Raw genomic sequence first — 16,145 nt, 5'->3', positions numbered from 1 at the left:
GTATTGGAACTAAACCAAAAAAGGGAGGAAAAAAAGCAAATTGGACATAATGTCACATCAAACTCCAAAAATGGGTTGGACAACATTATTGGCACCCTTTCCAAATTGTGAGGAAAAAAAAGATTGTTTCAGGCATGTGATGCTCCTTTAAACTCACCTGGGGCAAGTAACAGGTGTGGGCAATATAACAATCACAGCTGAAAGCAGATAAAAAGGAGAGAAGTTCACTTCATCTTTGCATTGTGTGTCAGTGCACACTAAGAAGGGACAACAGAAAGAGGATAAGAGTCTGAGGACTTGAGAACCAAAATTTAGGAAAAATATCAACAATCTAGATTTGCCTTTGTCCACAATGCGCAACAAAGAAGTTTGCAACCCAAGGCACTGTAGCTAATCTCCCTGGGCATGGACAGAAGAGAAAAATTTATGAAAGGTGTCAATGCAAGATAGTCCGGATGCTGGATAAGCAGCCCCATACAAGTTCCAAAGATATTCAAGCTGTCCTGCAAGCTCAAGGAGCATCAGTGTAAGCACAAACTATCCCTCAACATGTAAATGAAATTAAATGCTATGGCAGGAGACTCAGGAGGACACCACTGCTGACACAGAGACGTAAAACTACATAAGACTATATTTTGCCAAAATGAACTTGAGTAAGCCGAAATCCTTTAGGTAAAGCACGTCATTCTACTGTTTTCTGAAAACAGAATGAGGCCTACAAAGAAAAGAACACAGTACCTACAGTGAAATATGGTGGAGGTTCAATTATGTTTTGGGGTTGTTTTGCAGCCTCTGGCACTGGGTGCCTTGAATGTGTGCAAGGCATCATGAAATCTGAGGATTATCAACGGATTTTGGGTCGCACTGTACAGCCCAGTGTAAGAAAGCTGGGTTTGCGACCGAGATCTTGGGTCTTCCAGCAGGACAATGACCCCAAAATATCCAGACATGGATGGCAACAAAGGGCTGGAGAGTTCTGAAGTGGCAGCAATGAGTCCAGATCTAAATCCCATTGAACACCTGTGGAGAGATCTTAAAATTGCTGTTGGGAAAAGGCGCCCTTCCAATAAGAGAGACCTGGAGCAGTTTGCAAAGGAAGAGTGATCCAACATTCCGGCTGAGAGGTGTAAGAAGCTTATCGATGGTTATAGGAAGCGACTGATTTCAGCAACCAAGCAGGTGTGCAACCAAATATTTAAGGACATCTATAGTGCAAAATAACTTATCCCCTATCCGAAAGATAGGGGATAAGTTATAGATCGCGCGGGGGGGGGGGGGGGGTGTTGGGGGGTCCGAGCGCTGGGGCCCCCCTGCGATCTTCGGTACGGGTCCACGGCAATATACAGGAAAGGTGGCGTTTTGTCCCCGCATGACGCGGCGGCCGACGCGCCCCCTCCATGTACCCCATAGACATACATGGAGGGGAGTGTCTGACGCAGCTTTCTGCTGGGGATGAAACTTCACTTCCGTCAGACTGCCGCAGCCCCGTCCATGAGATCCCGGGGGCCCCAGAGCTCGGACCCCCCGCAATCTATAACTTATCCCCTATCCTTTGGATAGGGGATAAGTTATTTTGCGCTGGAGTACTCCTTTAAGTTAAGGGTGCCAATAATTTTGTGCAGCCCATTTTTGGAGTTTGGTGTGACATTATGTCCAATTAGCTTTTTTTCCTCCCTTTTTTGGTTTAGTTCTAATACACACAAAGGGAATAAACATGTGTATAACAAAACATATGTTACTGCAATCCTTTTCTGTGAGAAATACTTAATTTTCTTAAAAATGTTAGGGGTGGCAACATTTACGACAATGACTGTATATGCAAATGTGGTATTAATACAAATAAAGAAAAAAGATGAGCCCTCATACCGCCGCTTATACGGAAAAATTTAAACGTTATAGGTCATCAAAATAGAGAGATTTAAAATGTACTAATTTGATTAAAAATTTTGAGATTTTTTTTAAGTTGTACAATAATAGAAAAGTATGTAATCATGGGTATCATTTTAATCATATTGACCCACAGAATAAAGAAAACATGTGATTGTGTACCGTAAATTGTACAGCATGAAAACAAAACCTTCCAAAATTAGCAAAATTGCGGTTTTGTTTTCAATTTTCCCACACAAATAGTATTTTATAGGTTGTACCATACATTTTATGGTAAAATGAACGAAGTCATTACAAAGGACATCGGGTTGAGTAAAAAACAAGCCCTCATACTAGTCTGTGGATAAAAATATAATAGAGTTATGATTTTTAGAAGGTGAGGAGGAAAAAACAAAAATGCTAAAATTTAATTGGTTGCATCCTTAAGGCCAAAATGGTCTGTGTCTTTAAAGGGGTACTCCGCCCCTAGACATCTTATCCCCTATCCAAAGGATAGGGGATAAGATGTCTGATCGGCGGGATCCCATGATGACCCGGGGTGCTGCAGGATAGTGTTGAGCGGCATAGGCCATATTCGAATTCGCGATATTTCACGAATATATGGACGAATATTCGTCATATATTCGCTAAATTCGCATATTCGTAATATTCATGTTTTTTCGCATATGCGAAAATTCACATATGTGAAAATTCGCATATGTGAAAATGTATGAACTTTACAGCAAGTATACCAGTGTAACTTGATAGAAGCAGCAGAATGGAGGGATCAATATTCGCGAATATTCGCATATGCGAATATTCGCCCAGCAGTCTCACACAGTAGTATTAGAGCCTTCTTTACACCACACAAGCTGGAAGCAGAGAGGGATGATCACTGTGATGTGTACTGTGAAAAAAAAAAATATTCGTAATTTTGAATATATAGTGCTATATTCGCGAAAATTCGCGAATTCGCGAATATGCGATATTCGCGAATAAAATTTGAATTACAAATATTCGCGAGCAACACTACTGCAGGAGAGATTGCAGGAGTTCCCAGCAGCGGGACCCCCTCGATCAGACAACTTATCCCTACCTTTGGCTAGGGCAGGGATTCCCAACCGCGGTGCCGCTGCACAGCCCATGGTGCCGCGGGATTTTGCCCCCCTGCGCCCCCCTCTCCCTTGCGGCACAGTGAGCCGAAAATGGTGCCCTGGGGTGGAACGTGCTGCATCTGAGCCGGACTCCCGTGCCTGCCGTGGAACTGCAAGCTGCGCGGGCCGGCTTGCTTAAGGTACCGTACCCTTTCCAACCCTCTGTTACCCCTTCTCAACCCTGTCCAAACCCACCCCCCCCACCGTCACCCAGGTACACCCTCTACCGACCCCCCCATCACTCATGTCCACCCCCCTCCTGGCATCCATGTCTGCCTTGTCCACTCCCCTGTCCATCCTTGTCACTTATGTTTACCCCCCCCCCCATCTACCCCTGTAGTCTACCCTGTCACCCATGTCCAGCCTCCTGTTCACCCATCTGTCCCTTTGTCACCCCAGTCCACCCCTCTCTGTCACTCCTGTCCCTCTTTTACCCCTCGTCACCCTTGTCCACCCCCTGACCCCCTGTCTCCCATGTCCACCCTCCTGTCATCCATGTCCACCCCCCATCCAACCCTCTGTCACCCCTGTCCATCCCTGTCACCAATGTTCACACTCCATTGTCCACCCCTCTGACCACATCCTTCTCACCCATTTCCACCCCCTATTCACCCCTCTGTCACTCCTGTCCACCCCTTTATCACCCCCTATGCCCCTGTCACCCATGTTCACTCTTCTACACCCATCTGTCACCCTTGTACACTCCTCTACACCCATCTGTCACCCATGTACACTCCTCTACACCCCTCTGCCACCCATGTACACTCCTCTACACCCCTCTGTCACCCATGTACACTCCTCTATACCCCTGTCACCCATGTACACCCATCTGTCACCCATGTACACTCCTCTATACCCTTCTGTCACCCATTTACACCAATCTGTCACTCATGTACACTTCTCTACACCCCTCTGTCACCCATGAACATTCCTCTACACCCATTTGTCACCCATGTACACTCCTCTACACCCCTCTGTCAGCCATGTACACTCCTCTACACCCATCTGTCACCCATGTACACTCCTCTACACCTCTCTGTCACCCATCTACACTTCTCTACACCCCTCTGTTACCCATGTACACTCCTCTACACCCATCTGTCACCCATGTACACTCCTCTACACCCATCTGTCACCCATGTACACTTTCTACACCCCTCTGTACACTCATCTACACCCCTCTGTACACTCCTCTACACAACTCTGTACACTCCTCTACACCCCTCTGTCACCCATGTACACGCCTCTACACCCATGTGCACTCCTTTACACCCATCTGTCACCCATGTACACTTCTCTACATCCATCTGTCACACATGTACACTCCTCTACACCCATCTGTCACCCATGTACTCTCCTCTACAACCATCTGTCACCCATGTACACTCCTCTACACCCCTCTGTACACTCCTCTACATCCCTCGGTACACTCCTCTACACCGCTTTGTCACACATGTACACTCCTCTACACCCCTCTGTACACCCCCCTACACCCCTCTATCACCCATGTACACTCTTCTACACCCCTCTGTCAGCCATGTAAAAAAAAAAAAAAAAAAAGTGCGGAGCCTAATAGGTTTGTTTTGCAGGTTTAACGGTGAAGAATTGTGTATGGAAGAAATCGTGATGATGGCCCAGACCAGATGGAGAAGAGAAGGCAATGATGCAAATTAGAGAAGACGTCATCTGTGAGTTGCTGTATAAAGCAGCACTTTAAACTACATACCCATACCCACTGATAAATAGATATAGTGCATTGCGTTTTTTACAGTTTTTTTCCTTTTTTTTTTTTGCTCGTCAACCTCGGTAGGGGTGCCCTACGGAAATGTTTTTTTCCCGAGGTGTGCCCCGACCCGAAAAAGGTTGGGAAACACTGGGCTAGGGGATAATAAATTAGCATACATTTTATACATTCTGTTTTCATATGTTGTGGGTTATTGAGTGCAAAATGATTGTGGAAAAACTTTTTTTTTTCTTTATCCCAAGGCCGCAATATACTAAAATGGTAAAAATGTGAAAGGTACTGAAGACTTTCTAAATGCATTATTGGCTTAAACCATTGATCTGACCTTCCTCTATGCTTTAAACAGCAGCTTAGACAGCCCAGAGTGGCTGCTCAACTGTAGGTCAGTAGTTGGAGCATTGATTACAGTACAATATGGTTATAATTAATGTAAGAAAAGCATTTTCAAGGCTGTGTAAACATATCAGATTGATCACAATACTAGATTCCATTTTATTATATATTTTTTATTATATATACATTTATATATTATTTATTATATATACATATTACATATGTGACTCATTAATAAAATTCTTTACACTTTTTTGAAGGTAAAAATGCCAACAGTATCCAGAGCACATGGTATAACACGTGACAACAGACCCTCTTATATTACTTTTTTACCACTGGTAGCAAAATGTTCAGTTCATGAAGTTCTAATTTCATTCGCTATTTAGGCTGGTTTCACATAAGCATATGACATCCACATTTTTGTATCCATATTACAGATGCCATTCCTGGCCTTACTGCCCTTCTGATTATCCAAAGATACAGCCGCCTGTTTGGGTCATCAGAAACATGGTAAGGCGAGGCTATGAGTAAGGACCAACAGATTCAAAATGCATTAGTGTGAATTGGTAAGGCATGTTCCACCTACAATGTGATAGAAAATAAAAAAAGTGTTCTATTCTCAAATATGGTCTGGCCCAAGTTCCTTTATGTTTTCATGTTTATTAGGATTGCCATGCATTACTAGCTCCAGGTGAGCTGAAGATTTGCTTTTCTTATAGTAAGGTGAGGATTTTTATTAAGGACACAAAAGCATACACTTTGGCCCTCATTTACTAAGCTAAAACCCACTAGTCGGGTTTTTTCAAGATATTTTGGTACACATTGTCTGAGACATGTCTCAGGCGCTGTGCGACAGGAAAATCCAACTAATCCGACATTGCATTGTGAAAAGCCGAAAAGGGGATGTAGTCTGTCGCAAAAGGGGCGTGCCTGGTCAAAAAAGGTGCTTGGCTTCACAACCAGACCTATTTTCCAGGATTCACAGAAAATCCTATGAATAAATGGCTGGAAATTTCCACCTAGAAAAAGCTGGTCAGAAAATGTTCCCGACTTGTAAATCTGTGATCCCCATAGTAAATATGGTGGAATCCTACAAGTCTGAAAAAACATTTCACACTATTAAAAACCCTACACTCTTAGAAAATGAAGCCCTTTGTGTGCAGTGCACAGGGCACAGACATGATGTAAAGGGAAATTGCCTTCTTCAAATTGTAAAGGGTAAATTACAAGAGCAAAACAGGAAAAAAAAAACTTCCGATAAGCTGTCACTTACGTTAGTATCAGCAAATGTACCATACTCATTGCCAATATACTTAAAGGGGTTGTCCACCATAAGGTGATTTTAGTAAGTACCTGGCAGACAGTAATGGTCATGCTTAGGAAGGATCTGCACTTGTCTTGGGGCTAAATGGCTATGTTGTGCGATAACACATAACACTGTGGCTAACTATTTGTGAACTGGTATTTCCTGTTTGAGTTTTCTTTTTTGCCTACAAATCCCATAATTCCCTTTTCCTCCCACACTTCAGCCATCCCACCCATTGAAACATAAATGAGCTGCATCTATTCAAAAGACCTGTGGTTTTCAATCAGGGTGCCTACAGCTGCTGCATTAGTTGCAGATTGATCTCTCTCCCACCAAGTGATCGCTCCACCCATTGAAGCAGACAGACTCCTGTCATCAGCTGACTAGTGAGTCAGGTCTCGTCCGCTCTGCAACCTGGAAAAAATCTGAGACAACAGTCATTTTGTATGCTGTTAAAATAAATATTGGGGTGAAAATCACATAAGAATTGTGAGAAAACCGTCACACACAGGTACAGACACTATATTATGAACTACACTAGCTTTACAGCCTATGTAGCATAGTCAAATAAAAAATAATTCCTGGAATACCCCTTTAATGTGTCACTGTCAATTGAAAAAACAAAAAAACTTTTGGCATTTCATAGACCCATGTAAAAAAGTTTAGATCAATCGGGGTCTGGGTGATGGGACCTGCTCTGATCTCTAGAACGAATGATAGGAAGTACTTATCTGATGAATTTTTAGGCTTGTTGGATAAACAACTTGACAATGTGTTGCAGGCATGTATATATATGTTATGATGGAATGTTATTGCTACCTCTGTAACCCTTCTAGCAGACAACAGCAAGAAGAATTGTTACTTTTGGTTGGAGGTTTTGGTTGTGTGTTCTAATAAGCCCTATTTGAAGTGAGAAGCTCAGCTAGGCTGGGGAAAGGAGCAGGTGCTGTGGGTTTATGAGAGAATGAGTCTACATGTGTATCCAGGTATTTGGGGGAAATTTATCAAGGATGGTGTACGTGAACAATTTTTCTACACCTTAATTTGTGTGGAGGTAACGTATATGTACACCAAATTCAAATTTGAAATGGTTGCATGCACACATTTTGTGCTAGTGTACATTTTTTTTTAAATTACACTTTAGTGCACTACTTTGTATGCAATTTTTTAACCTCTTGCCCCAACGTGTGCACATTTTTTCAAATACTGTACACAGTCATGTGTGTAAGCTAGGTCTGGGCCGGTGTAGGTCTGCGACAAAATTAGGGATTTGTGTCAAATTGTCCAACAAGTCACACATGATAAATTCATGACCACTGCAATAATTGTAGAAAAGGCATCTAATGCAAAAGTTGCAATAAAAAGTCCCTAAACCTCATCTGCAACAAATTGTGTGATAAATCAACATGTTACTCGAGTAAATTCCTCTTGAATTACTCCGTGTGAACGCACTCTAAAACCAATAATAACCCCCACCCCCCTCCCCTTGAAATACAGCACTTCCGGGTGTGGGTCCTGTGCATGAAAACAAGACAAAGCGGCACATGGTAATAGAAGCATATTAAACAATATTATAAGTTGGCATCATGGGTTCTTAAAGGGGTACTCCGGTGGAAAACTTTTTTTTTTTTTTTTATTATTATTAACTGATGCTAGAAAATTGAACAGATTTGTAATTTACTTCTGTAAAAAAAAAATAATAATCTTAATCCTTCCAGTGCTTATTAGGGGCTGTATATTACAGAGGAAATTATTTTCTTTTTGGATTTCTTTTCTGTCACGACCACAGTGCTCTCTGCTGACACCTCTGTCCATGTCAGGAACTGTCCAGAGTAGGAGAAAATCCCCATAGCAAACATATGCTGCTCTGGACAGTTCCTAAAATGGACTCTCAACAGAGAGCACTGTGGTCAGACAGAAAAGAAATCTAAAAAGAAAAGAACTTCCTCTGTAGTATACAGCCGCTAACAAGTACTGGAAGGATTAAGAATTTTTAATAGAAGTAGTTTACAAATCTGTTTAACTTTCTGGCACCAGCTGATTTAAAAAAAAAAAGTTTTCCACTGGAGTACCCCTTTAAGCTAAAGAAAAAAAACATCTTGGACTACCCCTTTAATACTAGATGTTTTACGTTAGAAAAAAATGTTTCAACTCACCCATAGCTGCTTCCACGGACACTCACACACACCGTCGTCTGGGTTTTCTGAAGCCGTAGTAAACTTTAGATGTGACCAAACAAGAGAATGTATCCTGGGATTCAAAAAAATAAATAAATAACATTTTAGTACTCAGTCTATATGAGGAAGAATTACTTTGCTGAGAGAGTAGTGGAGTCATGGAATAGCCTTCCTGCAGAAGTGGTAGCTGCACATACAGTAAAGGAGTTTAAGCATGCATGGAATAGCCATACGGCTATCCTTCCTATAAGATAGAGCTATGTATAAGGCTATCCTTAATATAAGGTAGAGATAGTGGAAAAGCTATCCTTCATATAAAGTAGAGATAGGTATAAGAATATCCTTCATATAAGGTAGAGATAGGTAAAAAGCTATCATTCATATAAGGTAGAGATATGTATAAGGCTATCCTTCATATAAGGTAGAGATAGGTAAAAAGCTATCCTTCATATAAGGTAGAGATAAGTATAAGGCTATCCTTCACATAAGGTAGAGATAGGTATAAGGCTATCCTTCATGTAAGATAGAGATGGGCAAAAGGCTATTCTTCATATACAGTAGAGATAGGCATAAAGCTATCCTTCATATAAGATAGAGATGGGCATAAGGCTATCCTTCATATAAGGTAGAGATAGGTATAAGGCTATTCTTCATATAAGGTAGAGATAGGTATAAGGCTATCCTTCATATAAGGTAGAGATAGGCATAAGGCTATCCTTCATATAAGATAGAGATGGGCATAAGGCTATCCTCCTTATAAGGTAGAGATGGGAATAAGGCTAACCTTCATATAAGGTAAGGACAAGGACTATTCATAAGTATTCAGAATATTGGGCAGACTAGATGGGCCAAATGGTTCTTATCTGCCGACCATTCTATGTTTCAAATGTATGACAATGGTGCTCTAGAAATTCTGTATCATACTATAGACCGTGGTTTTCCATTGTAAATGATCTAGGGTTTCAGAGGTATAATATGCTCTAATGCTAACACTATAACAGGTCCTCCATCTACCATATCCCTTTTATAATAATGGTAATATGTACCCTAATGGGGTCTTTATTATGGCTACTTCTGTAACTCTTCTAGCATACAAAATCAGGAAGAATTGTTACTTCTATCTAGTAGAAACCAGGGGGTGTTTATTACTTTACACGTCAATGAATGCAATGTGTCACCACAGAGACATTTGGTGATATTCTCCCTTATTATTCCTAAACTTCATATGGAAGGTGAACCCTCATAAAATAATATTTATGTAATAAAACTACTATTTTCGTTACACAACTAAAATCTAGAGGCATCAAATAGAGAAGGTGAATTTTTCTATTGAACATAAGACAGCACAACACAATGTCTTCTGCTCAGTGGTAGGACGTATTATGTAAAACTCGCCAGAATAATCGCATTAGTGCAGAATGCAGGTTTCTTACAATATTCAAGCTGTTATAATCACCATCATTGTAAATGACACTCATTTCCCAGAGTTACTGATGCTTTAAGGACAATCACATGCCAACCAATGTTTTAACACTGCAGTGAAATTGTGTATCTCAATGTGTCGCCTATTTTTATTTCTCTTTTAACTGGTTAGATCCAGATACTGAGACATGTCCTTTTTTCTAATCTGGTTCTATTGTTCTATAGTCCCCCAAAATGGAAAGCACCAAAAACAGCAACACAATCTAGTTAGGTCCTCTTTGTGCCTTCACAAGGCCAAAGCATAGTGTGTGGGCACAAAGGGGAACCAAGTATAGTGTCGGGGCACAAAAGGGAGACGAATTACAGTGTGGGGGCACAAAGGGGAACCAAGTACAGTGTTAGGGCACAAAGGGAAATCAAGTACAGTGTGGTGGCACAAAGGGGAGCCAAGTACAGTGTGGGGGCACAAAGGGGAGCCAAGTACAGTGTGGGGGCACAAAGGGGAACCAAGTATAGTGTCGGGGCACAAAAGGGAGACAAATTACAGTGTGGGGGCACAAAGGGGAACCAAGTACCGTGTGGGGGCACAAAGGGGAGCCAAGTACAGTGTGGGGGCACAAAGGGGAAACTAATTACAGTGTGGGGGCACAAAGGGGAACCAAGTACAGTGTGGGGGCACAAAGGGGAGCCAAGTACAGCATGGGGGCACAAAGGGGAACCAAGTACAGTGTGGAGGCACAAAGGAGAAACTAATTACAGTGTGGGGGCACAAAGGAGATACTAATTACAGTGTGTGGGCTCAAAGGGGAGCCAAATGCAGTGTTGGGGCACAGAGGGGAGCCAAGTACAGTGTAGGGGTACAAAGGGGAGCCAAGTCCAGTGTGGAGGCACAAAGCGGAGCCAGGTATAGTGTGGGGGAACAAAGGGCAAACTAATTACAGTGGGGCACAAAGGGGAAGTAAGTACAGTGTGGGACACAAAGGGGAAACTAATTACAGTGTGGTGGCACAATGGGGAGCCAAGTACAATGTGGGGGCACACAGGGGAACCAAGTACAGTGTGAGGCCACAAAGGCGAACCAAGTACAGTGTGGGGACACAAAGGGGAAACTAATTACAGTGTGGGGGTACAAAGGGTAACCAAGTGCAGTGGGGAGGCACAAAGCGGTGCCAGGTATAGTGTGGGGGCACATAGGGAAAACTAATTATAGTGTGGGGGCACAAAGGGAAACCAAGTACAGTACAGTGTTGGGGCACAAATGGGAGCCAAGTACAGTGTGGGGGCACAAAGGGGAAACTAATTACAATGTAGTTGCACAAAAGGGTAGCCAAGTACAGAGTGGAGGCACTAAGGGGAGCCAAGTACAGTGGGGGTTCATTAATACCATTTGGGGCACTGTGTGGGGAAGTTTGTATGGAGGTGGAAAAAAGATGGGAAGGATGCTGGAAAAGTGAGAAGCCTAATACTTTGTCTTGCAAACTCTGCAGAGATATGTGCCTAGAAGATGTCTTCACGGAGGCTTGTACCAAACATACACAAAGAGGGATAAAAGTGACAAAAATCCAGTGAGTTACTGTATGGGGGAGATTTAACAAAATCTGTCCAGAGGAAAAGTTGCTGAATTTCCTATAACAACCATCAGATTGCTTCTTTCATTTTTGAAAATGCCTCCACCAATGTGTTTTATTTGTAAAAGTGAGGTAGTAATGGGTGGTCATTGTGTAGTGGCATTATTTGTTCCTTGCATAGTGGTAATACTGTTCTTCATATACCAAGTTTTGTTTATTAACAGTGTGATGGTGCTATGTTTGGTGAAAATATTTGCTCCTTGTATATTTGTATTTGTTAGCTGTATGACTATTAATTTTTTATACCTTAGCAATGCTAAGGGGAAGGGCTGAAAAGTGGGTCTCAAGAGGATTTCCTATGGTGAGTTAAAAAAAAAAATCCAGTCCAATACTGGAGGTATGATATTATACATAGGCTCCACAGAACTGTGGAAACAGATTTAAGGAAATTGGAACAATTTTGATCCAATTAAAATCTGAACAAGCAACCCCATTTCTTGAAGCAGCAGAAGTATAGGTTAATGTCTGAGGTCCAATTACAATAAACCCAGGACTACTGAACTGTGTCACCTGTCTGTTTAGGTCTGCTGCTTGTTGACAAGACTGTTTGAATGGTCTCGTTCTACAATAGAAATAAATGACTAACATCATATTTTGTTCTTATTTTAAACAGTAGTTTATGGCCATTTGTAAGTTTTCTTGCAAAAAAATAGATGGTCCTTGTTGGCAGAAGGTTATGTATACTGTCAGACTTATTCATTGTAAGCAGTATCTTCCTCCTTTATCTTATAACCAGTAAACACTGAGCAAACATGGCAGACAGACCCTGAAGCCTCCTATAAAACATATAAGATAAGTCTCTAGAATAAAATAAATAAATAAGTCGACTAGCTTCAATGGGGAAAAAAAATTGCTTTTGAAATGTAATATACTGTATAAACATAGCTTAAAATCTCAACTGAAACCACTTCTCTCCAACAATATGAAGATGAAATACAAACAAGCATTAACTAAAAGCCTAACATAATTCCCTGTTCAGATCTCCAGTTGTCTTGTTCTATTTCTTTTCAGTGTAAACCACTGTGACTTTCATGGTTGCTCAGTTCTCAGTGCGTGTTGGCTCACACGACATGCAGCAAGTTCCGTGCCAGAAAGATATGCTTTATTGCAAGTCTCTGAGTATAAGTGGCCCTGATGGTATTTGAGTAGTTGAAATGCAGGGAATGTTCTTAAGAAAACTGAAACTTCTTCTATCCATCGCCCATAAGTTTATACAGAATGTAAAAAGCAAAAAACAAAATAACATACTGGCCCTCATTTACTATTCTAAACCTGACTTGTTTTGTCGGTTTTTATGGCGCATCTTTGTCTGCGACATGTCGCAGACATCGTGCGCCAGTCTGCGACACGATGCAACATTTTTTCCCGACGGACCCGATGTGGATTCTCCCAAACCCGACATTTCTGAGCTTTCCCACGTATTTATAAAGGTTTCCAACCCAAATTTGTTGAATTGTTGTGGATTTCTTCCCGACAACTCAGAGGAGTTGGAAACCAAAACCAACAAAACGCACGTGCGACAAACAGGATGCGACATAATAATAAATACCAGGGGAAAAAAGCAGTCGGGTAAGAAAGCAAGATAGACTTACAACCCGATTTTCTAAGTAAATGAGGGCCACAGTAGGAAATGTGGGTGTCTATGGTAAGCAGGCAGAGATAGGAAGTGCTTGAGGTGCATAAGTCTCAGACATCCACAGAACCTAACATGGTGGACTGGTGTCATGTCAACTTCACCTCAGCATAAACATGTATAATGAATGTTCCCTTGCTTCTGTGTAACTTACTGTAGCCGACTTACCTTCATTATTTTTTCCCTTCTCTCTGTTGAGAACAAGACCCTTAGGGTTTATTCACATGGCGGAATAGCAGGATTTACGAAGTGTCAACAGGAGTGCGGAATCCCAGAGTGATTGGGTTTTCCTTTTAGGCCGAATTCTGCCAACAAAGTTCTGCTGGCGGAAATCCCGCCATGTGAATAGACCCTTTGTATGCACTTCTGGATTTTTCTGGATCTGAACACAACTGTTATAATGGCTGATCTGATCGCCCGCGGGGATCAGATCAGCGAAGATGGCGGAAGGAGGTCCCCTCAACTGCCTCCGTCCGTCTCCCGGGGCCTTCTGCACTGACCTGCCTTTCAGCAGACCAGAGCAGAAGATTGCCGATAATACTGATCAGTGCTGAACAGTATTAGCAATCTAATTATTGCTATAAGTTGTCCCCTATGGGAACTAAAAAAGTGTAAAGTAAATGTAAAAAAAAGTGAAAAAAAAATAGAAAAATCCCCTTCCACATATTAATTCAAAAAGGCGTAATAAAACTATAAATAATAAACATATTTGGTATCACCGCGTGTGTAAATGTCCCATCAAACTGCAATTTTTTTTTATAAAAATCAAAAAATCAAAGAGTCATTTATACGGAAATGTGATACCAAAACAAACTACAGATCATGGTGCAAAAAATGAGCCCTCACACATGCCTGAATACAGAAAAAATAAGAAAGTTAGAGGTGGTAAAAATAGGGCAATTTTAAACATACTGATTTTGTAAAAAAGTTTGAGATTTTTTAACAGCAGTGCAACAATAGAAAAGTATGTAACCATGGTATCATTTTAATCGTATTGACCCAGAGAATAAAGAAAACATGTAATTTTTACCAACTTTACCAAAGTGTACAGCGTGAAAACGAAACCCCCCAAATTTGCTAAATTAGATTTTTGTTTAAATTTCCTTACACAAAAAATAATGTTTGGGGTTTACCATACATTTTAGGGTAAAATGAGTGAGTCATGCAAAAAACAAGCTGTCATATGGGTCTGGGAATGGAAATATAAAATAGTTATGAATTTTAGAAGGTGAGGAGGAAAAAACGAAAACGCCGAAATAAAATTGGCCATGTCCTTAAGGTCAAAATGGGCTGTGTCCTTAAGGGGTTAAAAAAAGGATACAACTATGAACCTGAATGGCTATCTTTTTGTATTCTGCTGCCATTGAATTCTATTTTTACAAATATGCAGGATCCAGCTGGAATTTGTTCTTAAACAGGGAAGAAAAGAATGTCCTTCATCAATTTTGTGTCTTGTTAAATCCTGTTTTTATAGTAATTTTAACCCAAAATGGTTTCTTGCACTTTGTTGGCTGTATCTGCGGATTTTATTAGTACCTTTCAACATGTATTTAGAACAATAGTGCGAACAGAACCTAACATACAATTTTAAAAGGGTTATCCAGGAAAAAACTTTTTTTTTATATATCAACTGGCTCCAGAAAGTTAAACAGATTTGTTAATTACTTCTATTAAAAAATCTTAATGCTTTCAGTACTTTTTAGCTGCTGATGTTGAGTTGTTCTTTTCTGTCTAAGTGCTTTCTGATGACACGTGTCTCGGGAACTGTCCAAAGTAGAAGCAAATCCCCATAGCATACCTATTCTACTCTGTGCAGTTCCCGAGACAAACAGAGGTGTCAGCAGAGTGCACTATAGCCAGACAGAAAAGAACAAGTCAACTTCAGCAGCTGATAATTATTGGAAGGATTAAGATTTTTTAATATAAGTAATTTACAAATCTAAAACTAAAAATAAGTGTAAAAAAGGAGATAACCTGTCTTCTACCTTCCTCTGTCAGAAAAAAGGTTTTTTTCCTTGCAGAAATTGTAGTGCATGTAAGATAACTACTAATAAAACACCTATCCAATTTATTCCAGAACAACCAAATAACTCCCAATTTAAGGTAAAACAACATATCCATTGCAAATCAAAGGGGGTGATTTATGGAATTATGTGCCCATGTAAAAAATATATGTGGGCCGCACTAAGAGGCAATTAGGAATATTACAAAATAAAACAATAAGGAAACTCTCCACTCACTAGAGCTTTATAGTTTTTTTTGCCATATAATTAAATTGTCTCTGTACCAATTCACATGGGTTGCGATAGTCATGCATTTTCTCATGCGGTTTCCCATATAACAGAGCGGTCAACAACTAACCATCATATCAAGGATGAAGAGTTAAGATCCACATACAGAACAAATTTCAACAGTTATTTACAGTCCAACAAAGGGTTAACAACTTGATTCACTGCGCTTCCGTATAAATTACATCTGAATCTCCTCTCAAACCATTCCTCTTGACGAAGGAAACCGTAGAAGCAGTTTCCGAAACGCGTCAAGGTCTTTTGGTAAAGAGGAGCGCCTGTAGTGACGTCACTAAACTTTCATTCCCGGAAGTCGCAGGTAGCATAGGATAGAGCCACCGCTGGCCGGGGCGTACTCGACGCTACACAGAACGACCCAAAAAAGGATCTCTTACTTGGATACAACCACCGGACAGCACCGCGGATATAGAAGAACACCTATACAACTAATTGAAGAAAACATAATGGCGGTCTGACCGGTAACGTACCTAAACTTAGAAAATAAGTAATAGCATTGAAATAACATTGAAGAGCGTATAATATAGTCAATACTACAGAGAAACTTGCCGCAACCTATATGTATAACCAGGGATT

General features: G+C 40.9%; 1 protein-coding gene across 4 annotated transcripts in view; it reads right to left on the bottom strand.

Annotated features, from left to right (window-relative positions):
- The window catches only part of LOC130349629 (ras-GEF domain-containing family member 1A), a 480,894-nt gene that overhangs the window by 232,467 nt on the left and 232,282 nt on the right, over positions 1–16,145 (bottom strand). For all 4 annotated transcript variants that reach the window (XM_056554853.1, XM_056554851.1, XM_056554854.1 and 1 more), the window contains one exon: positions 8,560–8,653. The gene's annotated coding sequence lies outside the window, so the exon portion shown is untranslated. The remainder of the gene's footprint in view (positions 1–8,559; positions 8,654–16,145) is intronic.

This window comes from Hyla sarda, unplaced genomic scaffold, assembly GCF_029499605.1.
Source record: "Hyla sarda isolate aHylSar1 unplaced genomic scaffold, aHylSar1.hap1 scaffold_92, whole genome shotgun sequence".
Lineage (NCBI taxonomy): Eukaryota > Metazoa > Chordata > Amphibia > Anura > Hylidae > Hyla > Hyla sarda.
The sequence above is the reverse complement of the archived record's forward strand: the minus strand, read 5'-3'. Positions and strand labels throughout refer to the sequence as shown.